This window comes from Mixophyes fleayi, chromosome 11 (genome assembly GCF_038048845.1).
Source record: "Mixophyes fleayi isolate aMixFle1 chromosome 11, aMixFle1.hap1, whole genome shotgun sequence".
Classification (NCBI taxonomy): Eukaryota; Metazoa; Chordata; class Amphibia; order Anura; family Limnodynastidae; genus Mixophyes; species Mixophyes fleayi.
In genome coordinates, this window is record NC_134412.1 from 40,620,158 (window position 1) to 40,646,306 (window position 26,149).

General features: G+C 41.9%; 1 protein-coding gene and 1 long non-coding RNA gene across 4 annotated transcripts in view; one reads left to right on the forward strand and one right to left on the reverse strand.

The window, feature by feature from the left end:
• Positions 1-26,149, reverse strand: part of LOC142107933 (germ cell-specific gene 1-like protein) — a 100,202-nt gene that overhangs the window by 63,601 nt on the left and 10,452 nt on the right. The window contains exon 1 of one of the 3 annotated variants that reach the window (XM_075191600.1): positions 5,332-5,462. The exons of the other annotated variants lie outside the window; for them this stretch is intronic. The gene's annotated coding sequence lies outside the window, so the exon portion shown is untranslated. Of the gene's footprint in view, positions 1-5,331; positions 5,463-26,149 lie in introns of those variants that run through there. 3 annotated transcript variants of the gene reach the window in all.
• The window catches only part of LOC142107935 (uncharacterized), a 38,022-nt gene continuing 22,797 nt past the window's right edge, over positions 10,925-26,149 (forward strand). Inside the window, exon 1 of the long non-coding RNA XR_012680046.1 lies at positions 10,925-11,106. This is a non-coding gene — a long non-coding RNA (uncharacterized LOC142107935). The remainder of the gene's footprint in view (positions 11,107-26,149) is intronic.

Below are 26,149 nucleotides of genomic sequence, written 5' to 3' on the forward strand. Positions count from 1 at the left end.
AATTCCTGGGGGTAATGCTGCTGATTCACATGCTGTCAGTTGGATTGTAGACCCCTTTAAATGTGAAATTGCTGTTGTGCCAGAAGAGCCTCAAGGGTTGGCAGAGGCACTTCTTGAGCTTCGATGCAATAATGAAGCACGTATTGCATTTGAAATCAAAGCAGATCTGTCATATTGTTGGATATCAACAGCTGCAAAGGCACATGAGGAGGCCGTCAAAAAGTTGCTGCCTTTTGCAACAACCTACCTTTGCGAACAAGGATTTTCCACTCTAACGAACATAAACAAGCAGAGAAATCAATTGGACGCTGAAGACTGTATCCAAATTTCTCTGACATCATATTGCCCCAATATGGATGCTCTCGTATCAAAAATGAAGCAACATCATTTCTACAAAACCTGAAGTTTTAAAGTTGAAGCTTTCAAAGAAATTTTGAATAGATTCAATACAATTTTGAATTCCAATAATTAATAATATATGATTTCCTTCCTTTCAAATTAAGGGGGTAACGTCGGCGTATCTAAATATATTGGGGGTAAAAGGTAAAAAAGTTCCCTGACCCCTGGTCTATGCAATCTCTTTCCCTTTTCCAAAAATCCTGTTTAGATGAGGCCATGGATAGGAGATCTGGGTGCTTTATACCCATACCCCTTCAGCACCTCTGAGTATACTACCAAACTAAACAAATACCATTTTATACCTAACCCAGTGACCAACATCTCAAATAGAAAACTAATCATCTATCTACAATCTGAGTAAACATAATTATTTAGCAAAATTTTCATTGTATAATTTGTTACTATGATTTATACGTGTAAAATTTCCATGTGACTGACAGTGTAATTAACCCTAGAAAGCAAAATAAAAAGCATTGACCAATAGTAAAAACAGTCTAAGGGGAGTATTCAAGTGTCAGCGAGTTTTGTTTTTTTAGCGTGTTAAGTCATTTTAACGCTGTTTTTTCATCATTTTTGAGCGGGTTAACTTTACCGTCAATTCAATTCCATTTTTAACACTACGTTTTTTTTCATGAAACGGTCCTCTCACGCTCCAGTAGTAGAAGGTCTATTGAAAGTATAGGGTGTTCGAGAGGCAGCCGCATTAAAAGCTATTCAATTGTTTTTTAACGCGGCGGGTAAAACGGGCAAATATGCTGTTTTATATCGCACCTCCTTGGGTTGTGTTAAAAATAAAAAAACCTTTGAAAAGTATTTGAAATCATGTAAAAATTTGGAAAAAAAGTTAAACTTATGTTTATCACTAATGCCTAACTTGTGTAAGTTGATTTTCTTGTGAACAAATAATGAAATAAAAAAAAATCCAAAAAAAAATCACTAATTATTATATTTATGTATGTTTTTGGTACAAATATGAATGTAGTAATGTGTTTTGACATGGTATAGGTGATTGTATGTTAAAAAATAGTTAAATTACAAAATATGCTAAAGAAAGTACTGTAATGTAGATATTATCAATGTGTGATGCAATGTAATGTATGGAAATGTAGGCAAAATCTTTTTTTTTGTGTTATACATGACCACGTTAAAACTCCCCTTCACTCCCCTAAAATCTCGCGGGGGCAGCGCTCCCTCTTTTTCAATTGAATTGCACAAGTTTTCCTGCTGCGCTAACTCAAAACAGTCGCTATTGCTGGCAAAAACCCGCAGGAGATTTTTTTTTTTTAACACAGCGGGGAAAAATAAAATCTCGCTAACAGTTGAATACCCCCCTAAATGCATATACAAAAACCATTACTCCACCAAGTAAATAAATCATGGGTGTGTTTGTACATAGTACATAAATATTTTTATTTTATCATGTGGTTTTATGAGTAAACTATATCATTTCAATAAATTATATAACGCTAGAAACTTAGCTTATAAACCTTAGTTTCTGACATTTAAAACTTAGTTAAGTTCCTCATAACACACTTTCAGGTCATCAGTAGAATTAAATGGATGACTGACCAGCTGACCAGTTATCATGCTTTTGCTAGCGGTGCAGAACCTTTACACTATTACAGCCAACATGCCCTCTCCAACAAAGCATCATGTGGGAAACCCCAATATCACCCTAGTAAGGAAAATACTAAGATTTAAATACAGATTTTATAAAGAATCAGCAGGAAAGCATTATGTGTGTTTTGGAGTTGTTTTTGGGTTTTTTTCTTTGCTATTTGCAAATTTGGATGCTTCACGTCACTTAATCTAAAAAGTATTCTAACGGGCTAATTTTAAATTAAAGATGATCATCCATTTCTTCAGATGAATCCCGCCACCTTCAACTGGCAGAGCCAGTCCCATTTCTAGGACCCCATCAGCTCTTGAGAAGCTCATCTATTCTCGGGATGGTAACTGTAGTTTCTCAAGGCTACCCCAGAGATGTTTGGATGAATATACCACTTAGGGCAATATGATGATAAGGCTGACATGATGAGTCACAATGGAGGATTGTTTGTAAATTAAAAGTTATGGTTGGACATTTCCATTAACTTTGAGATGGTGAATTTATTTTCTGAAAGCACTACATGCTGCTGCATAAATTGAAAATTCTAGTATCTGCTTGAACTTTAACACCGTTTTATTCTATTATAACTCTAGCATTCTTATAGCATACAGAGGAATGCAATGATGTTCTAAATGGTTCACAACACTTTCCAAAAACAAATATTTGTACTTAACCTACAATATAAAAAACAATCCTTTCTTCACTGTAAGAAGCCAAATACGTATGTATTTATTGCATGTGTGTCTTGCAAAACAGAGTTGTTCAGCTATATCAGGATTACAAATGACACTAAATACAAATAAATGTTTTATAGTACTACGCTTTCAAACCTAATAGGATCTGGTCAGCGCCTTCCCCCCCAATGCAAATCATGTATATTTAAAAATGCATTTTCAGACACGTTAATATTATAGACATCTGACAGTCACTATGTTACCTTTATTTATGGATCTGGGCAAATAAGACATTACAACTGATGAATTCCTGTTGCCAGTACATTCAAAATGCAAACTGCAAACTGTGAAAAGTGCAGAATTGTAAATAGGATCCAAATTGAAACAACTGATATAGTTATGATAAAATGTGGTTAAAGACTTTTTTTACTTTAACATAATAGAGTAAACAGATACACTTCTGTCAGCCACTAACAATTATGCAAAATGAGGACAAGTGAATGTCAGAATGTTCAGTTGATAGAAGTACTTGCCAGTTCTGCAACCTCTAGTCACTAGGTTCCCAAACTGTGCGCCGCGGCTCCCAGGGGTGCCGCGGCGTTGTCACAGGGGTGCCGTGGACAGGAAGAAGAAGAGGAAGGAAAAAGAAAAAAAACCCCAAAAAACTACTTACCAATCGGGCGGCGCCCGGGACCCAGCATCCTCCTCCTTCCTCGCTTCTCACTGAATGCTGGGCGTGACAGTGAGAAGCGAGGAAGGAGGAGGATGCTGGGTCCCGGGCGCCGCCGGATTGGTAAGTAGTTTTTTGTGGGTTTTTTTTTCTTTCTGTCCATGGCGGGGGCACAACGAGGAGCAGAGGCTGAGGGGGCAGAGCAGGCAGAGGCTGAGCGGGCAGAGGCTGAGGGGGCAGAGTGGGCAGAGGCTGAGGGGGCAGAGCGGGCAGAGAATGAGGGGGCAGAGCGGGCAGGGGCAGAGGCTGAGGGGGCAGAGCAGGCAGAGGCTGAGGGGGCAGAGTGGGCAGAGGCTGAGGGGGCAGAGCAGGCAGAGGCTGAGGGGGCAGAGCGGGCAGAGTCTGAGGGGGTAGAGCGGGCAGAGGCTGAGGGGGCAGAGCGGGCAGAGGCAGAGTGGGCAGAGGCTGAGGGGGCAGAGTGGGCAGAGGCTGAGGGGACAGAGCGGGCAGAGGCTGAGGGGGCAGAGCGAGCAGAGGCAGAGGCTGAGGGGACAGAGGGGGCAGAGCGGGCAGAGGCTGAGGGGCAGAGCAGGTAGAGGCTGAGGGGGCAGAGCGTGGGGCACAGTGTGTGTGGATGCAGGGGGCACAGTGTGTGTGAATGCAGGGGGCACTGAGTGTGTGGATGAGTGTGTGGATGCAGGGGGCACAGAGTGTGTGGATGTAGGGGGCACAGTGTGTGTGGATGCAGGGGGCACACAGTGTGTGGGTGCAGGGGGCACAGTGTGTGTGGATGAGTGTGTGGATGCAGGGGACACAGAGTGTGTGGATGCAGTGGGCACAGTGTGTGTGGATGCAGGGGGCACAGAGTGTGTGGATGCAGGGAGCACAGTGTGTGTGGATGCAGGGTGCACAGAGTGTGTGGATGCAGGGGACACAGTGTGTGTGGATGCAGGGGGCACAGAGTGTGTGGATGCAGGGGGCACAGTGTGTGTGGATGCAGGGGGCACAGAGTGTGTGGATGCAGGGGGCACAGAGTGTGTGGATGCAGGGGGCACTGGGTGTGTGGATGCAGGGGGCACTGAGTGTGTGGATGTAGGGGGCACAGAGTGTGTGGATGCAGGGGGCACTGGGTGTGTGGATGCAGGGGGCACTGGGTGTGTGGATGCAGGGGGCACTGGGTGTGTGGATGCAGGGGGCACTGGGTGTGTGGATGTAGGGGACACAGAGTGTGTGGATGTAGGGGACACAGAGTGTGTGGATGCAGGGGGCACAGAGTGTGTGGATGCAGGGGGCACAGAGTGTGTTAGTTGTAAATTATTCTTTGACAAAAATATAATTGGACAAAATATACATAAATAAATTATTTTCCCTTGGATTTATGTGTATTATTTTTGTATACAAACTAAATAAGTATTTCTGTTCTGACCTAAATACTTAGTATGTCTTTTTGACTACTTATAAAACGGGACTGCTCGGTAATTATTTTGGAGGGGTGCCTTGAAAAAATTATGGAGACTCTAAGGGTGCAGCGAACTGCAAAAGTTTGGGAACCACTGCTCTAGTGTATTAATAAAATTACAATTTTCTTTGTGAAATATAAGAAATAAAAACATATTTACAACATTAGAATGTTTAAATATATTTTTTATAAGGAACATTACACTGAGCTAATAAAACAAAAATAGAATAATTTTGAATAAAAGAAATGGTATTTATGCTAGTTAAAGGTTCATTCATCCATTTCGATATTCTACCCAAAATTCAGTTTTTGTGTGTCCCTGATGGTTTCTGCATGCTCTGGTCTCCTATAAAATTAACAAGTCAACAGGAGCAATGACGTCCCAAATGTATGCTGCACTTTCTGGTGTCTTTTCATATGGGCAGCATATTGACTATCTGGTTGGACCTCAGGTAGGAAAACTTTTAGGATTTTCTGTTTTGGGGGAAATATTATTTAAGCTTATTCTAAAGGTACTTACATGTTGATGACTCATTGAGAGTATGTTCAGCAAAATCCACATAGACTAATTCATGCCAGTCGTAATTTAATGAAAGCAATAGATAAAATGAAAGAAAAGTATGAGAGTCAAAAACTATATAAGTAAAGATGAGTAGTGAGGATGGTACTTGATCTACAACACCAGCCAGGCTTTTTATTATGATGAGAGAATGGGTAAAGCTGATTAAAATGCCTTAATTATCTGTTTGGATAACCAATCATCAGTTTCATGAGAGATTAACAGGATTTTAAAAATATTAACAGCCTATCGGATTATCAACAGTCTTATCCAAATCAAGAAGCAGACTTCATTACAGATGTAGTTAATGCAACCTGCTTGCTGTCTGTAAAGAAGTGAAAGCTTAGATCTCTCTATTTTATTGCATGCATATACTAACCGAGGGTGAGAGGATGAGAAAAAAACAAACTTCCACAGACTACTTTACTTACATTTTGGAATTGAACGATTTGTGGAGAACATAATTTGCCCATCAATATCATCTTACACAACAGGGAAGTGGATTTTGAGGCAACAAGGAACGTACACAGCAGGTGAAATAAGTTATGAACACATCAACATTTTTCTCAGTAAATATATATTTAATGTGGTTATTGTATTGAAATTTACACCAAATGTGAGCAACAACCCTTGCAATCCACACATGCAAATAAATCAAACCATAGTTGTCCATAATTTAAGCTCTGTGTAATAATGTGAAATGACACAGGGAAAAAGTATTGAACACATGAAGAAAGGGAGGTGCAAAAAGGCATGGAAAGCCAAGACACCAGCTGAAATCTATCAGTATATGCATGCAATAAAATAGAGAGAAGGGGATCGAATATAGTGAATTACTGTTTAACACATCATGATAAAACAATAAAAACAATGTGTGTGTGTGTGTGTGTGTGTGTGTGTGTGTGTGTGTGTGTGTGTGTATATATATTTCACATCTATGATTTTTAGCTCATTTTGAAATGATCTTAAGTTGAAACTAAATTTTTGAGATATCCTTTAGTCATTTTCTGCTACACTCTGGTAGAACATTAGAAAGTATTAATGTTATTTCTAACCTTTTCTAAACTGTCTCATTGTGAGCTGGAGATTCTACCTGACATTTATCAAAGTTTGAAAAGTAGTCAAAACTCTGTCATATTCACTACTGTGGTACTTGTAAAGCAGCCAATACTACTGTTAATGTTGTAACTCTTTGAAAGGAATCCCTTAGTGTAGCAGAGAAGATTCTTTTCAACAAAAAAGGATAAGTAAAAATGAATAGTAATATTTGCAAATCAATCAAATTCTGCAATTTTTCAGCACCATACAAATATTATAAAAAAAAAAATATAGCACCCTTCCTTCAAAAACTACACAGCACAAAGATAATTGCTGTTTAACCCACATTAACTTTGAAATTAACTAATCCCTAGTGACAAAATGAAAATAAGCACTTCCACTGAAGTTATTTGTGGAATGTTATTAACATGGCTCAAAGGGAAATAGTATGAAAACAGATTTATAGAAGTACATGTAATGCTCTATATACAGAAGTGTATAAAACATTGTCAAAGGGTTTGGCAAATGATCTTCCCATAAGCAAATAACAACCTCGATTTGGTATATGGCCTTGCCAAATGCTTTTCAGCACCATCTAATGACTAGGTACAGTGTTGGGTGCACAATTTTAAGGCAATAAATTCATGCTAAGTTTTAGTTTAAGTGCAAAAAAAACCAACCTAGTATCTTGAATACTAAGACACTTTGGAGGGGCTCCAAATTCTATGCAGTATTTTAATTATTACTTCCAGACAAAACTGTCCATGTACGGGAGATTTATGTTTACAGAGTAACTATATAAAGTTTTATTTTTCTATATATCTTTTTACAAAGAGTTCCATCAATCAAGCTTATGCTAGGAGAAGTTGTGCGACAAAGTGATGCTTTATTAGATATGAAATACTGATTGGCGCACAAAGAACAGATAATATGATGAGTATGATGAAACGCAATCTAGTGTATGTGGATGTCTAGGTGATTTGCCTACTTCAAAAATGTTTGATGTACTTTCATACATATAAAAATATCAATACATAAAATATATTTTGATTTGCCTGTTTATCCCAATTTTGCATATTATTCACCACGACCTTGAAGAAACAGGGATAAATGACATCTACCAGAGGAGTCTTATACTGCGTGCTCATAATTTGTAAGGCAGCTCAGATTGATAGAATACTGCAGCAAGCAACATAGGCAGGCCAGCAACCCACTCACGCTCTCTTCTTCCAATATTGACTAGCACAGCATTTGTTGCTGTCTGCACCAGCAGTTGAATAATTATATAATAATAATTTCAGACCTCACGCACAAGTCAGGCTACTGTACTCTGTGGCTAATACAGATGCTGTATATGTATGAGGGAGTACAACATTGATTTGATGTTTCAAAGATCTAAAAGCTATAGACAAAATGTTATAATTGGATACCCACAAATGATTACAGTTCACTGTATTCAAAAACACTTTCAATTTGAAAATGTTAACGAAAGATGGAGGCAAGACATAAAACAATGTCACTTATCCAATGTTGTTAATGCCCTTGATGTCACAACCAAGTGCTACTCTGCCACTTTGATGATCAAAGGACGCCATCCCCACCTCCTGCCTAGTCATTTATGAAGCTGCAGGGTTGGGGGCATCAAGTAGGGTGCCCCAGGGCTTGACCTGGGCCAGGATAAAGGGGATGTCCACCTTTATATAACTTTGTAAAATTATGCACCTTCACCAAGTTTATGAACCTGTAATATATTTAAAGAAAATTAAGGGAACTGGAATGAAAGACAATGTAATCATGTAATCATTATGAATGTGCTCAGAGAAGAATGATATGTGTCTTTACCTCTGCGTAACCCAGCAATGTGATTGTTGGACTCCTACGAATGAAGTAGTATGTCCATAGTATGGACATAGTATGGACTTTCACCATCTCATTGCCTTACAGTTTATTTAAATTTATTGTTCTTGGGCATTTGTTTAACTATGTTATACCACTTTCACACTGCCGCCCTGGCAATATCCCAGTTTTATGAACCGGGATATTGCCGGGTGACAGTGCAGGACACCCCGGCAAATACCTGAGTAGACCGTGTTCACGCTGAACACAGGTCTGCCTGGGTCTCCCTGGCAACATCACTAGAGGAGCTTTGATTGGCTCCTCTTGTGATGTTTTTTGCTTTTGTTTTTTAACTTTACAATAGCTTTCAGTGAGACCTGGGTTTTTCAACTCTGGTCTCCACGTTCACACTGGAGACTACTTGGATCGGACCCGGAAATAACCCTCCAAAAGAACCGGCTCTAATTCCCGGGTCATCTGACCCAGGAATTAGACCTGGACCCGTTCATACTGAGCCTCGACCCGGGTTTTTAAGGCAGTGTGAACAGGGTGAACAGTGTGATTGTATGCCATGCATATTTATGTTAATAGGAACGTGGCAAAATAAGCCAGACAAGGTATTCTTAAATGACATCAGGTGGAATGTAAATCAGGGATAAGTGAGGACAAAATGGTTTACGCATGTATAATTCAAATCTCTCCTTTTTAGTCAACCAGGTAATTGTATACCTGGTAACTAGTATACCTGGTTTAGACTCCTAGGCATCTTCTCCACAGGGAGCCAACAGTTCCAAATCACCATGGGGAGTACCCTTAATCTTATGCTTTAACACCAACCCACCTATCATAACCCGGCTACTGCTCCTAGTCCCCCACCATTAGCTCCACTACCATGGGAATATTGAAGGGGATATTGCCTGTATTCATGGAATGGTGACCAGGAACTCTGCTTCAGTCACGTGTGTATGCTGTACCTGCATAGGATCTGTCACTCACCGGACTGTGAGTGCTACTTCTAAGGTAGCTAGGAACCGTGTCCGTCCATTATAATGAGGTACTGCGCATGTGCAGTCCCTTCTAACCTTCAGTTCTGTTCCTTTAACTTAATTGGCTGATCAGGCAACACTCCCTATATTAAGCACCTGTGGTCAATACCACGTTGCCTGATCTTGGAGTCTCATTCCTCATGAGTCTCTGAAGGTGTTCCAGTGCCTCCTCGTGTGTTCAGCTTATGCTGATTCCTGTTTGCCGTTTGTGGTTTCCAGACCACTTCTACTCCGTGTGTTCCTAGTGACTTCAGCAGCTGATTCCTATCCGCTGCCTCCGTATATCTACAGTTACAGATTACTGCAAACTCTCCTGTGTTTCATCGTGACTCCAGCAGCTGATTCCTATCCGTTGTCTCCGTATATCTACAGTTACAGATTACTGCAAACTCTCCTGTGTTTCATCGTGACTCCAGCATCTGATTCCTATCCACTGCCTCCGTGTGTCTAACAAGTTACAGATCTCTCCAACTCTCCTGTGTTACATCGCTACTGTTCCAGCTGATTCCTGTTAGCTACTTCAGCGTGTCTACAGAGTCCTGCTCGTCTCAGCGCTCCAGTCTGCATTCTACCTGCCGTCAGCTGACCCGCTGCCTACTGCTTCTACAGTGTGTCCATTTGTGTCAACTTGCCTGTTAGCATCGAGTCTACGCTCCTCGGCTTCCAGCTCTGCTACATCGCTTCAGCTCTCCCGTGGTCTCCTGCTGTTCAATTCAATATACTACTGCTTCCTGAGTATTTTGTTGTCCTTGCTGGCCTACCTACAGTGCGCTGCACCTACCTGCCGCTTCCACTCTGCAAGGACTTCTCATCTCGTCAGTTCCCTGCCGCTCAGATATCCCTGCAGCTATCTCTAACAGCCTGCTCATCTGAACCACGGTATGCATACTTCTCATTGACTGTGCTGGTGTATTGCATATCCATCTGGACTGAGTTGTTCTCCTCCTGAGTTTCCATCCTCTGAGACTATTGCTATTATTGACTGTGTTTCCTTTTGCTGGACTATTCTAGTGACTGTTTATCTGTGCAGTGCTGTTCATTCATTATTATTATTGTGTGCAGTTCAACGTGGGATCGAGTTCAGTGTACCCGTGTAGACTCTGCATTGCATTTATCTCCTCGTGTCCTTCCTCACATATATATTCAGTGGTACAACTTGCTAGAGGCAGACCACTGATTCCTGTTTCCCTGTGTCACCAGTTGCATATATCCTCTCACATAAGCAGTGGTACAACTTGCTACACGCAGACCACTGACTTCCCCGTTACCTTCACCTGGATTCCATTCCTTCACTACAGACAGCGGTACAACTTGCTATACGCAGACCGCTGACTTCCACCTCCTTATTACTCCTGGACATTCTTTCTCACTATAGCAGTGGTACAACTTGCCGTGCGCAGACCACTGACTACCCTCACGTGTCCTTGTCCATCCAGATCCTCGTGTTCAGTTACCTATTGTTTACCAGTGCTGCTAGTCATAGACTTTCTGAGCATTCTCTAACCATCTGCTGTTTCCAGTTCCATTATCACCCTGCCACCAGAGTATCATATACCAACTCTACTGCTCTGATAAGACCATCAGCAGGTGATACTGGGTAAAGACTCCTAGTGCCCGTGACAGGATCGTATCTGTCTGGTGACTGTATATCCGCATGTCTATATTACCATCTGTGGAATAAACTGCGTTTTAGTTGAAACAAACTGCCTAGGTGAATTCCAAGAATCCTCTAGGATGTGCGGTCCTCACAATTTCTGACAAATCTATACTACAGAAGAAATCAGAAGTTGGGGATGGAAAAATACAGATGAAAAAGGTATTTCTAGCCCATTAGAATTAATAACTAGTGGTAACTAAGAAAATAATTTGTTTATCTCAGTCAAAATATATTTAAATGAGCAATTTATGAAAATGTGCAATTGTGAATGCAAAAAATAGACTATATAGTAATAACATGTTAGTTTATATGGAGTTTATAAAATGACACCATTTTTTTTACAATTATTTAATTTCAAATCCTACTTATATTATGAATAATATATTATAAGGAAAGTTCTCTCTGTATGAAGAAACATGCTGTGAGAGAGCGTTGAGAAACATGACGTGATATAGTGATGACTCACTGCTGCCTTTGGAAGAAGTAGCTATGAATTTATAAAATGCTGATTTTGTTTTTCATGCCAGTAAAACTTGTTCTACCAATTTTATTTAAACAAAGAAACAGAAATATACTTAATGTATAAGTTAAAAAGTATTATGCATCCATTGCTGATATTTGTACGGAAGAAATAAGTGTTTTATTTACAATTTGTTAGAAATTTTGCTCTTCATTTAAACAAATTTAAGTTTTATTTGCATAACATTTTTTTTCTTTTCTGGAATTACCTGCATACACCATTTGTGATTGTAGTGAAAATGGAGAAATTACAGTTATAAGGATTAACCAATAACATAACTGTGGTGAATAAAGCATTATTATAAGGGACTGCATTGTAAATACTGTATATCAAATGAATTCATTCAGTAAGCTAGTGTGCAATGCAAATGACTTCAAAGCAAAACTGCTCTCGTTAAGGACCTAACTCAATGTGGCCCTGCAGACTCAAGAACTACAAGATAACATTGTCACCTTTAGGGGGAACGAAACACCTTCAAAGACCTCATGGGGTAAGCTGTCCTGGTATGGGAGTGGTTTTTGGCACCTAAGAAGACCTTAAGGAACCAACCTAGCAGGTGGTTCTACACAAAGGGACATGGGCTCTGTGATTATGGCTTACTATATTTTATATACGCAAATAAAATTTAATTTCCAAAATACCACTTGCAATCAATATAATTAGTGATTAACCACATATTCATAAATAGCATGATGAAAGGCAACCCATGTGTCGATTAAAGCTGGCTGTCACGCAGGGAATGAGAGGAAATGAGTATCAGTTCAACTAATACACTTGACCTATCTCTTGGTATCTGTAGATTGGTAAATTTGTATTGGATTTATTAAGGATAAAATTGGGACTGCATGACACTCCCCAGAAAAGATATGTTACATTTTAGCATTGGGGATTAAACAGGCAAGATGTAAATTGTGGTTGTAAAACTATCTCACTGGCCTCCCTTGGAGACCAACCCGTGTAAGAGACGACAGGTGAAAAAGTGTGTTTAAAAGATGAGACCACTTACAAGATATTGCCAGACTTTTGAGAAATCAATCTACATTGATAAGCTGCCCATCATCCAAGCCAATTTCCCTTTGCGCAGATTATATAACAGATATGTAAGTTTATAGTCTGAATATTTGTTTATTTGTTTTGTGATATGTTATGTAATCTTTTATCAATTATTTTTATAACCTGTAAGCATTGTACTTTTTTCGTATATTAAATCTAAAATGAAATAAGTACTATCCTTAATGAGCTATACTAAATCACCACCTGTTTAGAATAGGTTGATTGCTTGGGGAAGTGTTAACTCTTTTAGCTATCAGAGCACAGAGTGCGTGCAGTTGGGTAATTAAATCATAGGTTTTCTATGGTCTTTATATGTAGATGGTGGCAGAGGAGAGGTGTGGAATTGGGTGCCTGTGTTGGGGAAGGGACCAGTTAGATCTGTAACCTTAGAGATGGTTGAGTGCAAGATTGAGTTGCTGGAATCCTGTATGTTCCCTTACAGTAAACTTCCAAGTCATGAGTGCGCAGAGTGCGGTTTGTGACAGGTAAAGGTGGTCAGGAGTGGTCTTCTTACAAATTAGAGGTGATATATGGTTTGACTGTTTGATTATTTGATAAATTGCCAGATCAGGGAGCTGGAAGATGCAGGTCTTCCTGACAGTGAATAATTTAAGGTGCATACTATGAAATTAGGAAAACATATACATTATAGTGTGTGGATTGGTAAATTTCATCTTAAAGTGACCAATAACAATGCTGGTAAGTCTCAATGGGTTTATCTTAAAATGGTACTGCCATCTAGTGTTGTTAATAAAGATGCACTGATTGTCATTGCCATATACTGTATCTTAATATTGAAGTTCTGCGGATATGTATGCTAGATCAAGGCATAGGCGCCAGTTCTGTGAGTGCACTGGGTGAGCACCTCCAATATTTGTGCTGCTGCTAGATAATCTGTTTAGTTCATTTTACTTTGCCTGGTCTCCAGACAAGCAACCAACTAGCACATGAGTGGAAAACTTTTCGGTGTTAGAATAAGTGTGCAGGTGACCATCTGCCAGCCCCTGTCTCTCTTCTCTAATACTAAATGATTTCTTAGTTTTAGACATGGGACACAGAAATGTTTTATGGCAGACGCCTCGCACAGATGGTTTGGTTTGACTCCAGGATAGCCTGTCAGTGTTACAGGGCAGGACACCTGGAGACCTGCAGAGTAAGCGCTGCGGAAGAAGAAGGAAATGGATCTTCAGACCGTCTGGACATACTGTAAGTCAGATGCACATATGAGGGAGGGGGGGGTTCCAGCTGCCCAGAGATCCATGTTCGAATCACATTATCAGCTGGCTTCAAGGATCCTTCCAGTTAGTGCCTGCATAAAATAAACTATAAGAAATTGTCCACCATGTAAGAATCATTTTCATGAGTATCTGCCTATGTTGACATTGGCCTCAACAAAATGGCCACTGTCACGGACTGTTCATTTTTTGATCTAGTGTTTTACTGATGTATAAAAAAAGTGTGTTTCTTGATGTGAAAGACTGTGTGAATAATTATAGCCCAAATTTTATCATTTTTTAAAATTTGTAGTGAGGGCAGATTAATATCTTTTAAGTAGAGTAGTATTGATTTGGTAATACGCTCCGTTTTATGTAAAGGAATTTAATGTAAATGTGGTGGGTTTACATTAATGTACAGTTTTCTATATTTTTTTGATTTAACCCGGCGCCATTGAGGTTGGGTCATAATGACCTGGGGCATTTTAAATTACGTATATCTTTTTACTCAGTTATGCACTGTTGCCAAACCCCTCAGTTGCTGGAGTTAAGAACCCTACCCGTTCTCCGCTACCACTCAGTCAGCAGGCATCAGCACAGAGAACTAGACAGGTGCAAACTCCAAAAAAGTTATTATGACCCAACCTCTATATTGGTGTAACTATTTTGTGCCATTTTAGTTTGTGATGTTTTATTTATTCTTTTGAGTAGATGTTGCAGACGAGCTTTGTTCGACATATGATGTGAGCCACAATTTGAGAAAATGGCCCCTATTTTTTATGCCATGCTAAATATGACTGGAATTAATGTGATCACAATATATCAGTGTAATAATAATAGTGTGTCGCAAAAACTATGCAAATTCATGAAAATCTTGGGTCTTGCACTCCTAAATGAACACTTGAGCATCCGCAAAGATGCATTTCGTTTACCAAGAGAAATGCGCAAGAACATAAAGATTTCACTGAAGAATCTTCAGAGGAGCCACCAGCAAAAACACCAGGGGGTAAGTGTATCAAGGTCCGATTTTGCAAATCCAGCGATTTTCTCGGGAGAGTTGAAACTCGCAGATGTATGAAGCTGAGGTTTCATGTAAAATCGCCAGAGTTGTGCTTCTGTCAAAATCGCTATTTGCAAAATCGATAGAGATCAAACTCCCGACTGTTTGCCACTGCAGCTATACAAGTCTCAAATGCATGAAGCTGCGATTAAGCAAACTCAGGAGAGTTTGCTTTTAAAAATGCTAGATACAACACGCTGCATTCTAGCAGCGTGTTGTATAAACACATCACTGTTACACTACCTGTCAAACCACAAAACAGTAAAAAATAGATCAAAGTTAAAAAAAAAAAGCGTGGGGTCCCCCCATCTATTTAGTCTTAACCCTAGTGCTGCCAGCCTACTGCTGGTTCCGTGAAAATTGGGGAAAAATTTTGCGTGTGGTCCCCCCTATTTTCATGGAACCAGCACTAGGCAAACCAGCCGGGGTTGGAGGCACTATAGCAGGGGGACACGCGGCAGGGGTCCCCCTGCCATAATGACTGGATTCCCTAGGGAGTGGGGTCCGCCGAAAAAAACGAGCGGGCCCCCCTCTCTAGGGACACCCAGCCCAAGGGCTCTTCCTACACTCCTGGGCAGTGGGCTAGGGTAATAACGGCGATGTATGTGATAAAAAAACAAACAGATGCCATTTTGTTTTGTGGAACTACAAGTCCCAGCCAGCCAGGTTGCCCCAAATAGTGTGGGCATGCTGCTACTTGTATAACTACAAGCACCAGCATACCCACGGCAGCCAGGGCATGTTGGCACTTGGAGAACCACAAGTGCCAACAAGCTCTGACACCCAGGTCTGGCTGGGACCTGTAGTTCCACAATCCAAAATGTTTACAAATCCACAACACCCTGGTTAAAACCACTAACATTTATTAAAAATAATAAACCCACAATAAATACAGTAAACACCCTCATTTACACCACATATTTTTATTAAAAATAATAAATCCCCTATATAATCACCAATGAAGTTTTCATCTGTTGTCAGCAGCTTTTAATCTCAAAATGACTGTCACCAAAGTCCAAAATAAATTTGTATCCAAAGTCCTTGCTTGACCATGTCCAAAATAAATTTGAAATTCCAAAAGTCCTTGCTTGTAATGTCTTCTGTTCTTCTGCCCAGGGGGGGGCTATTGTTGCTTGCAGTCTGCAGGCACTATAGCAGGTAGACACGCAGCAGGGGACCCCTGCCATAATGACAAACCAACCCCAGGTTGTTCAGCCTGCTGTTATGGGAATTTCTATATAGTAGTAGTATGTGTCTGTTTCTATTTCATTCAGCATTGTGTGTTGCTCAATAGAGGAGCAAAGTGTTTTCATTTCTTATGGTTTTTATGTTGCCAAGTCTGTTCTTGTGGAATTATTATGGAGTCATTGTGACAGAAGATAAAAATATTGTTTCCATGGCCTTTTGAAATATCATAGTTCTACAAGCACCAGCAACAGGCTCCAGTATGCCCAGACTGTTAATGGCAACCCAGGCTGGCTGGGGATTGTAGTTCCACAAAGTAAAATCGGGTTTTACACTTTCTCTTTCTTTCCTTTTACTTTATTACCCTATACACACCGCTCCAGGGTTGTAGTTAGACACCTAGTGCTTTCAGCATTGAGCTTTAATGCTACCCACCCTAGTGCAGATTTCAATAAAATTGGAGGAACCGCATGCATTTCTTTCCCCTGATTTCGCCGAAACTGGCACTAGCCTGACAGCACTAGAGTTAATAAGGTTATGAGCATTAGAAGGGGGGAACTGCACGTTTTTTTTTAATCCATTTTTAACACAGTAAAGTTTCGGTGGGTCGGCCAGATGTAATGCTGGCCGATCCGACTGCTCACCAGGCACTGACAGGTACATATGTACCTGCAGCGTCTGTGTCCTACAGCAGCCCTGTGCCCAAATTCAACAGGCCACAGATTTGATATTCGGGCGCACACAATGCCGAAATACGGGCGTGAAATTCTGAGTGTGGGTTGCGCTTAGAATGAATCAGACCCCACATCTCTAATTTCACACAACAAGGGTTAGGGGCTGTTAGGAAATTTAGACTGTAAGCTCCAATGGGGCAGGGCCTGATGTGAGGGAGTTCTCTGTACAGCGCTGGGGAATTAATGGCACTGTGTAAATAGCTGATGATGATGTTAGGGGCCAGTTATGCGTCTCCCTCTCATGCAAGGTGGGGCTGGAGGGTAGCCACTTTAGAGACATATCTGTCACTTGGTTTCACTTCTGCATGGAAGTGGCGTCACAGTGTGTGGCCACCAAACCAAACTTGTTATTTACAGTAAAACAATTATCCTACAAAAATCTGTTGCAGTATCAACCATTAGTTACCCACCCATCTACAAAATCCTGTGTTTATCCTTGTAAGTTTATGTGTACATGTGGCATTAAGTAGAAAGTAAGATGGTGGGGGTCCACCATATTACGCAGCACTGGGGTGACAGGTAATATTTTGATACTTTGTGAGGTGTTAAAACTGTGGAGCACACCCATAGCACTTCTGCCCTAATATGCTATCAGAAACCTTGTCACAAGTATTAGGAGTTATTTCACTATTATTATATTATTAAGTTATAGTGCCCAGCATAGTGATTTTCATTAGGAAAATTAACTTTTAAGTGGCTTTACCCTTTAATATGAGTTCAGTGTACAGAAAAAATGTAGAGCTATCAATGAGGAATCCTTGGAAAAAATCATTTGTGCAGCATGACTTTAGGGGATAATTACATTTAAGGAACATGAGATTGTCTTCATAAAGTCTAACAAGTGTTAACAAGTCCTAATATAAATATGACTTTCATAAAAAAAAAGCAATATGATAGTTTCCTAATCTGCAGCATTTCTATTTAATTGTCTATTTCTTGCACAGAAAAAAAATGTACCTATCCTAATGTAATAGTCTAATAGCTGTAGAACTTACATTATTAATATGGAATACTCATGGAGGTTTCTGTAATGAATGGAAGTGAGCACCTTGCCTCAGGCGGCAGAATATCAGGGACAGATGGGAAGGAAAGTGAGAATATTATTAGATCATTTGTATAGAAAAAACGGGATTTATACTTATGATAAATCTTTTTCTCTGAGTCCATCTGGGGGACACTCCTTAACCATGGGGTTGAGTTGGGGGGAGGAGTCTGGCACCCAAAGAGTTAACTTTTTTCAGCTGACAGCATATCACCCCCGCCAATTCCCCCCATACCTCAGTTTGATTACCAAAGCCCTTAGGATGATAGGCCAATCAACCAAGACACACCACTCAACAGAGGGGGGAGTGGAGATAAAAGAAAACAACGAAAAGATGGGGGGGGACCGCAGTGTCCCCCAGATGGACTCAGAGAAAAAGATTTATCGTAAGTATAAATCGCGTTTTCTCTTACATCCATCTGGGGGACACTCCTTAACCATGGGGACTTACTAAAGCAATCCCTCTGGAGGGTGGGACAGCTCTGATCTCCTTGCACGTAGAACACTACGGCCAAAGGAGGTGTCCCCAGACGCAAATATATTAAATTGGTAGAATTTTGTAAAAGTATGGACCGAGGACCAGGTGGCTGCCCTGCACAGCTGGTCCACCGTGGCTCCATTACGAGCCGCCCAATATGCCCCAACCGACCGGGTAGAATGGACAACAATACGCTTCGGCACAGGGAGATTAATACGGACATAAGCCTCCCTGATAGTCAGGGTAAGCCATCTGGCCATAGTCTGCTTAGATGCTGGCCATCCCCGCTTGGAAAAGTCAAATAATACAAATAGAGAATCTGTCTTTCGTATCTTTGCAGATCTCTTAACATATATACGTAATGCCCTCACTACATCCAAATATTTATTTGATTTTGTTCCAGGAGTCTGAGGCTCCTCTCTGAACACTGGAACAACTATATCCTGATTAATATGGAAACCTGAGACCACCTTAGGGAGAAAAGACGGAACAGTCCTTTCTCTTTAAAACTGCTCTATTCTCATGAAAAACCAGATAAGGTTCTTTGCAGGATAAAGCTCCCAGCTCCGAGACCCTTCTGGCCGAGGTGATAGCAAGCAGGAAGACTGTCTTCCATGTCAAGAACCGCCACTCTGCTGAGAGTAGAGGTTCAAAGGGAGGCTCCTGCAACATGCTAAGGACCAGATTAAGATCCCAAGGCTCCGCAGGATGCACGTAGGGCGGCTGGATGTGAAGCACTCCCTGTAGAAAAGTCTTAACATCCGGAAGCTCCGCCAGCCGTCTGTGGAAATACACTGACAAAGCAGATACCTGAACTTTTAAGGTTCCAAGTTTAAGCCCCACCTCTAAACCACACTGTAAGAAGGCGAGAAATCTAGCCAGACCAAAGGTTTTAGAATTGTAAGACTTCTTCTTACTAGGGATGAGCGCACTCGGATTTCTGAAATCCGAGCCCACCCGAACGTTGCGGATCCGAGTCGGATCCGAGACAGATCCGGGTATTGGCGCCAAATTCAAAAGTGAAACTGAGGCTCTGACTCATAATCCCGTTGTCGGATCTCGCGATACTCGGATCCTATAAATTCCCCGCTAGTCGCCGCCATCTTCACTCGGGCATTGATCAGGGTAGAGGGAGGGTGTGTTAGGTGGTCCTCTGTGCTGTTTAGTTCTGTGCTGTTTAGTTCTGTGCTGTTTAGTGCTGTGCTGTGCTGTTTAGTGCTGTGCTGTGCTGTGCTGTGCTGTGTTCTGCAGTATCAGTCCAGTGGTGCTGTGTGCTGTGCTCTGTCCTTCTGAGGTCAGTGGTGCTGCTGGGTCCTGTGCTGTGTCCTGTTCAGTCCAGTGGTGCTGTGTCCTGTGCTCTGTGCTTCTAAGGGCATAGTTATTTCCCCAATATTCCCCTGTGTTTAAAAAAATAAAAAAAAGTTTTTTTAAAAAATACCAAAAACTACTTTAATATTTTTTAATTACCACAAAATTTTCACAACCAATCCTGCAGTATAAGCCCATTGGTACTGCAATATTACCAAGTTCACACATTCAGCAGTAAAAGTCCAGTGGTACTGCAATATTACAAAGTTTACACATTCTGCAGTATCAGTCCAGTGGTGCTGTGTCCTGTGCTCTGTCCTGCTGAGTTCCGTAGTGCTGCTGGGTCCTGTGCCGTGTCCTGTTCAGTCCAGTGGTGCTGTGTCCTGTGCTCTGTGCTTCTAAGGGCATAGTTATTTCCCCATTATTCCCAAGTTTTTAAAAAATAAAAAAAAAGTAAAAAAAAATAAAAAATTTAAAAAAAAAAAAAATATATAATAATTATAACCAAATTTGCAAAACCAATCCAGCATTATAAGTCCATTGGTACTGCAATATTACCAAGTTCACACATTCTGCAGTATCAGTCCAGTGGTGCTGTGTCCTGTGCTCTGTCCTGCTGAGTTCCGTAGTGCTGCTGGGTCCTGTGCCGTGTCCTGTTCAGTCCAGTGGTGCTGTGTCCTGTGCTCTGTGCTTCTAAGGGCATAGTTATTTCCCCACTATTCCCAAGTTTTTTAAAAATAAGAAAAAAGTAAAAAAAAATAAAAAATTTAAAAAAAAAATAAAAAATAATAATTATAACCAAATTTGCAAAACCAATCCAGCAGTATAAGTCCATTGGTACTGCAATATTACCAAGTTCACACATTCTGCAGTATCTTGTGCTACATATAATGGAGACCAAAAATTTGGAGGATAAAGTAGGGAAAGATCAAGACCCACTTCCTCCTAATGCTGAAGCTGCTGCCACTAGTCATGACATAGACGATGAAATGCCATCAACGTCGTCTTCCAAGCCCGATGCCCAATCTCGTAGTACCGGGCATGTAAAATCCAAAAAGCCCAAGTTAAGAAAAAGTAGCAAAAAGAGAAACTTAAAATCATCTGAGGAGAAACGTAAAGTTGCCAATATGCCATTTACGACACGGAGTGGCAAGGAACGGCTTAGGCCCTGGCCCGTGTTCATGACTAGTGGTTCAGCTTCACCCACGGATCTTAGCCCTCCTCCTCCTTCCCCCCCCCTACAAAAAATTGAAGAGAGTTATGCTGTCAGCAACAAAACAGCAAACAACTCTGCCTTCTAAAGAGAAATTATCACAAATCCCCAAGGCGAGTCCAAGGGTGTTGGTGGTTGTCAAGCCTGACCTTCCCATCACTGTACGGGAAGAGGTGGCTCGGGAGGAGGCTATTGATGATGTAGCTGGCGCTGTGGAGGAACTTGATGATGAGGATGGTGATGTGGTTATTGTAAATGAGGCACCAGGGGGGGAAACAGCTGATGTCCATGGGATGAAAAAGCCCATCGTCATGCCTGGTCAGAAGACCAAAAAATGCACCTCTTCGGTCTGGAGTTATTTTTATCCAAATCCAGACAACCAATGTATGGCAATATGTAGCTTATGTAAAGCTCAAATAAGCAGGGGTAAGGATCTTGCCCACCTAGGAACATCCTCCCTTATACGTCACCTGAATAACCTTCATAGTTCAGTGGTTAGTTCAGGAACTGGGGCTAGGACCCTCATCGGTACAGGGACACCTAAATCCCGTGGTCCAGTTGGATACACACCAGCAACACCCTCCTCGTCAACTTCCTCCACAATCTCCATCAGATTCAGTCCTGCAGCCCAAGTCAGCAGCCAGACTGAGTCCTCCTCAATACGGGATTCATCCGAGGAATCCTGCAGCGGTACGCCTACTACTGCCACTGCTGCTGTTGCTGCTGTTAGTCGGTCATCTTCCCAGAGGGGAAGTCGTAAGACCGCTAAGTCTTTCACAAAACAATTGACCGTCCAACAGTCGTTTGCCATGACCACCAAATACGATAGTAGTCACCCTATTGCAAAGCGTATAACTGCGGCTGTAACTGCAATGTTGGTGTTAGACGTGCGCCCGGTGTCCGCCATCAGTGGAATGGGATTTAGAGGGTTGATGGAGGTATTGTGTCCCCGGTACCAAATCCCCTCGAGATTCCACTTCACTAGGCAGGCGATACCAAAAATGTACAGAGAAGTACGATCAAGTGTCCTCAGTGCTCTTAAAAATGCGGTTGTACCCACTGTCCACTTAACCACGGACATGTGGACAAGTGGTTCTGGGCAAACGAAGGACTATATGACTGTGACAGCCCACTGGGTAGATGCATCCCCTTCCGCAGCAACAGCAACAGCTGCATCAGTAGCAGCATCTACAAAATGGCTGCTCATGCAAAGGCAGGCAACATTGTGCATTACAGGCTTTAATAAGAGGCACAACGCTGACAACATATTAGAGAAAATGAGGGAAATTATCTCCCAGTGGCTTACCCCACTTAGACTCTCATGGGGATTTGTGGTGTCAGACAATGCCAGTAACATTGTGCGGGCATTAAATATGGGCAATTTCCAGCACGTCCCATGTTTTGCCCACACCATTAATTTGGTGGTGCAGCATTACCTCAAGAGTGACAGGGGTGTGCAGGAGATGCTTGCGGTGGCCCGCAAAATTGCTGGACACTTTCGGCATTCAGCCAGTGCCTACCGCAGACTAGAGGCACATCAAAAAAGCTTGAACCTGCCCTGCCATCACCTCAAACAAGAGGTTGTGACGCGCTGGAACTCCACCCTCTATATGCTGCAGAGGATGGAGGAGCAGCAAAAGGCCATTCAGGCCTACACAGCCACCTACGACATAGGCAAAGGAGTGGGGATGCGCCTGAGTCAAGCGCAGTGGAGACTGATTTCCGTGTTGTGCAAGGTTCTGCAGCCATTTGAACTTGCCACACGAGAAGTCAGTTCCGACACTGCCAGCTTGAGTCAGGTCATTCCCCTGATCAGGCTGTTGCAGAAGCAGCTGGAGAAAGTGAGGGAGGAGCTGGTAAGCCATTGCGATTACAGCAAGCATGTAGCTCTTGTGGATGTAGCCCTTCGTACGCTTTGCCAGGATCCGAGGGTGGTCACTCTTTTAAAGTCAGAGGAATACATTCTGGCCACCGTGCTCGATCCTCGGTTTAAAGCGTATGTTGTGTCTCTGTTTCCGGCGGACACAAGTCTACAGCGGTGCAAAGACCTGCTGGTCAGGAGATTGTCCTCTGAAGAGGACCGTGACATGCCAACAGCTCCACCCTCATTTTCTTCCACATCTATGGCTGCGAGGAAAAAGCTCAGTTTTCCCAAAAGAGGCACTGGCGGGGATGCTGATAACATCTGGTCCGGACTGAAGGACCTGCCAACCATTGCAGACATGTCTACTCTCGCTGCATTGGATGCTGTGACAATAGAAAAAATTGTGGATGATTACTTTGCTGACACCATCCAAGTAGACATGTCAGACAGTCCATATTGTTACTGGCAGGAAAAAAAGGCAGTTTGGAAGCCCCTGTACAAACTGGCTCTATTTTACCTGAGTTGTCCCCCCTCCAGTGTGTACTCGGAAAGAGTTTTTAGTGCAGCGGGGAACCTGGTCAGTGAGCGGCGAAGGAGGTTGCTTCCTCACAACGTTGAAAAAATGATGTTTATAAAAATGAATAATCAATTCCTCAATGAAGTACAGCACTGCCCTCCAGATACTACAGAGGGACCTGTGGTTGTGGAGTCCAGCGGGGACGAATTGATAATGTGTGATGAGGAGGAAGTAGACACTGTAGGGGGAGAGGAATCAGAGGTTGAGGATGAGGACGACATCTTGCCTCAGTAGAGCCTGTTTAGTCTGTACAGGGAGAGATGAATAGCTTTTTTGGTGTGGGGGCCCAAACAAACCAATCATTTCAGTCAAAGTTGTTTGGTAGGCCCTGTCGCTGAAATGATTGGTTTGTTAAAGTGTGCATGTCCTATTTCAACAACATACCTCTCAACTGCAGCTCATCCCTCCTCTGCGGGGATAATGTCTCCTGTGCTCTGACACGTCACTCTGTGTACTCTCAGCCTCAGGATCTGACACTACAGCTACCATGCCTCTTGTAGCAGCCCTCACTCCAGGGCCTCTTCCATGTGCAGTGTCCCCCTCTCTCTTGGGTTCACTATAGTGGCATGGAGTTCTCCCCCTCATCCAGGGCACACATTCCTTGCCCTGGCTCAGTCACCACGCTCAGACTTCCAGGCAATGCTGGGGGAGCCTGGGAGCTTCCACCCCAGGTCCCCAGCTACAACTCTCCTCTCCTGTGTCTTCTCTCTCTTTCTGACACTTTAAAGATCGTGCCTTTAAATGAAAAAGTCAGTCTTCATTGCACGACTATGTGCAAGTGCAACAGGGACATTTTTTTGGGTTTACAAAGTCAAACAATAACACTTCGACCCTGTCTGTCTGGGGTCTCTCAATGACGAATTGTCTGTAGCATGTTTGGAGGAGGTATTGTGGCCCCGGTATCAAATTGGGTACCGGGGCCACCCCACTATGCAGTCCAGATACTTGTTTGGTGGAATTCCGACACGTGGAGGGTTTTTTAATTATATTGTGGCCTCGGTACCAAATTGTGTACCGGGGCCACCACACTACGCAGTCAAGATACTTGTTTGGTGGAATTCAGACCAGTTGAGGGTTTTATTATTATATTGTGTGGACCACTCTATCTATACCACACTACAACTCTATACCACTCTATTTCCTACTTTAATTCTATTTAATTCTATTTCCTACTTTAATTCTATTACTAATTAATTACCATAAAGAGGAACAAAATAAACCAATTTTACCAAAAGTATAATATGACTTAGACTTACAAACACTACACTTTAAAGATCGTGCCTTTAAATGAAAAAGTCAGTCTTCATTGCACGACTATGTGCAACAGGGACATTTTTTTGGGTTTACAAAGTCAAACAATAACACTTCGACCCTGTCTGTCTGGGGTCTCTCAATGACGAATTGTCTGTACCATGTTTGGAGGAGGTATTGTGGCCCCGGTATCAAATTGGGTACCGGGGCCACCCCACTATGCAGTCCAGATACTTGTTTGGTGGAATTCAGACACGTGGAGGGTTTTTTAATTATATTGTGGCCTCGGTACCAAATTGTGTACCGGGGCCACCACACTACGCAGTCAAGATAGATAGATGCGTATTGCGTATCATAGATAAAGTACATTCAGTGGTGTGGGGCAAATTGAAAAATATTCCAAATGCACTGACATTATCAAAAACAAGAGGTTGTCACACGCTAAAACTCCAACATGTATATGATGGAGAGGATGGAGGAGCAGCCGTATGTGTAGTGTAATGCAGATCTGTTGAAGGTTTTTTATATATTTTATTGTGGTGCCCAGTGCCCACTCCTCTACGCAGTCCAGATACATTTATTGGTGCGAATCATAAAAGTTCAGGGTTTTTAATATATATTGTGGTGACCCACTCCTCTACGCAGTCCAGGTACATTTATTGGTGCGATTCATAAAAGTTCAGGGTTTTTAAGATATCTTGTGGTGACCCACTCCTATACGCAGTCCAGGTACATTTATTGGTGCGATTCATAAAAGTTCAGGGTTTTTAATAGATATTGTGGTGACCCACTCCTCTACGCAGTCCAGGTACATTTATTGGTGCGAATCATAAAAGTTCAGGGTTTTTAATATATCTTGTGGTGACCCACTCCTCTACGCAGTCCAGGTACATTTATTGGTGCGAATCATAAAAGTTCAGGGTTTTTAATATATTGTGGTGACCCACTCCTCTACGCAGTCCAGGTACAATTATTGGTGCGAATCATAAAAGTTCAGGGTTTTTAATATATTGTGGTGACCCACTCCTCTACGCAGTCCAGGTACAATTATTGGTGCGAATCATAAAAGTTCAGGGTTTTTAATATATTGTGGTGACCCACTCCTCTACGCAGTCCAGGTACAATTATTGGTGCGAATCATAAAAGTTCAGGGTTTTTAATATATTGTGGTGACCCACTCCTCTACGCAGTCCAGGTACAATTATTGGTGCGAATCATAAAAGTTCAGGGTTTTTAAGATATTGTGGTGACCCACTCCTCTACGCAGTCCAGGTACAATTATTGGTGCGAATCATAAAAGTTCAGGGTTTTTAAGATATTGTGGTGACCCACTCCTCTACGCAGTCCAGGTACAATTATTGGTGCGAATCATAAAAGTTCAGGGTTTTTAAGATATTGTGGTGACCCACTCCTCTACGCAGTCCAGGTACAATTATTGGTGCGAATCATAAAAGTTCAGGGTTTTTAAGATATTGTGGTGACCCACTCCTCTACGCAGTCCAGGTACAATTATTGGTGCGAATCATAAAAGTTCAGGGTTTTTAATATATTGTGGTGACCCACTCCTCTACGCAGTCCAGGTACAATTATTGGTGCGAATCATAAAAGTTCAGGGTTTTTAATATATTGTGGTGACCCACTCCTCTACGCAGTCCAGGTACAATTATTGGTGCGAATCATAAAAGTTCAGGGTTTTTAAGATA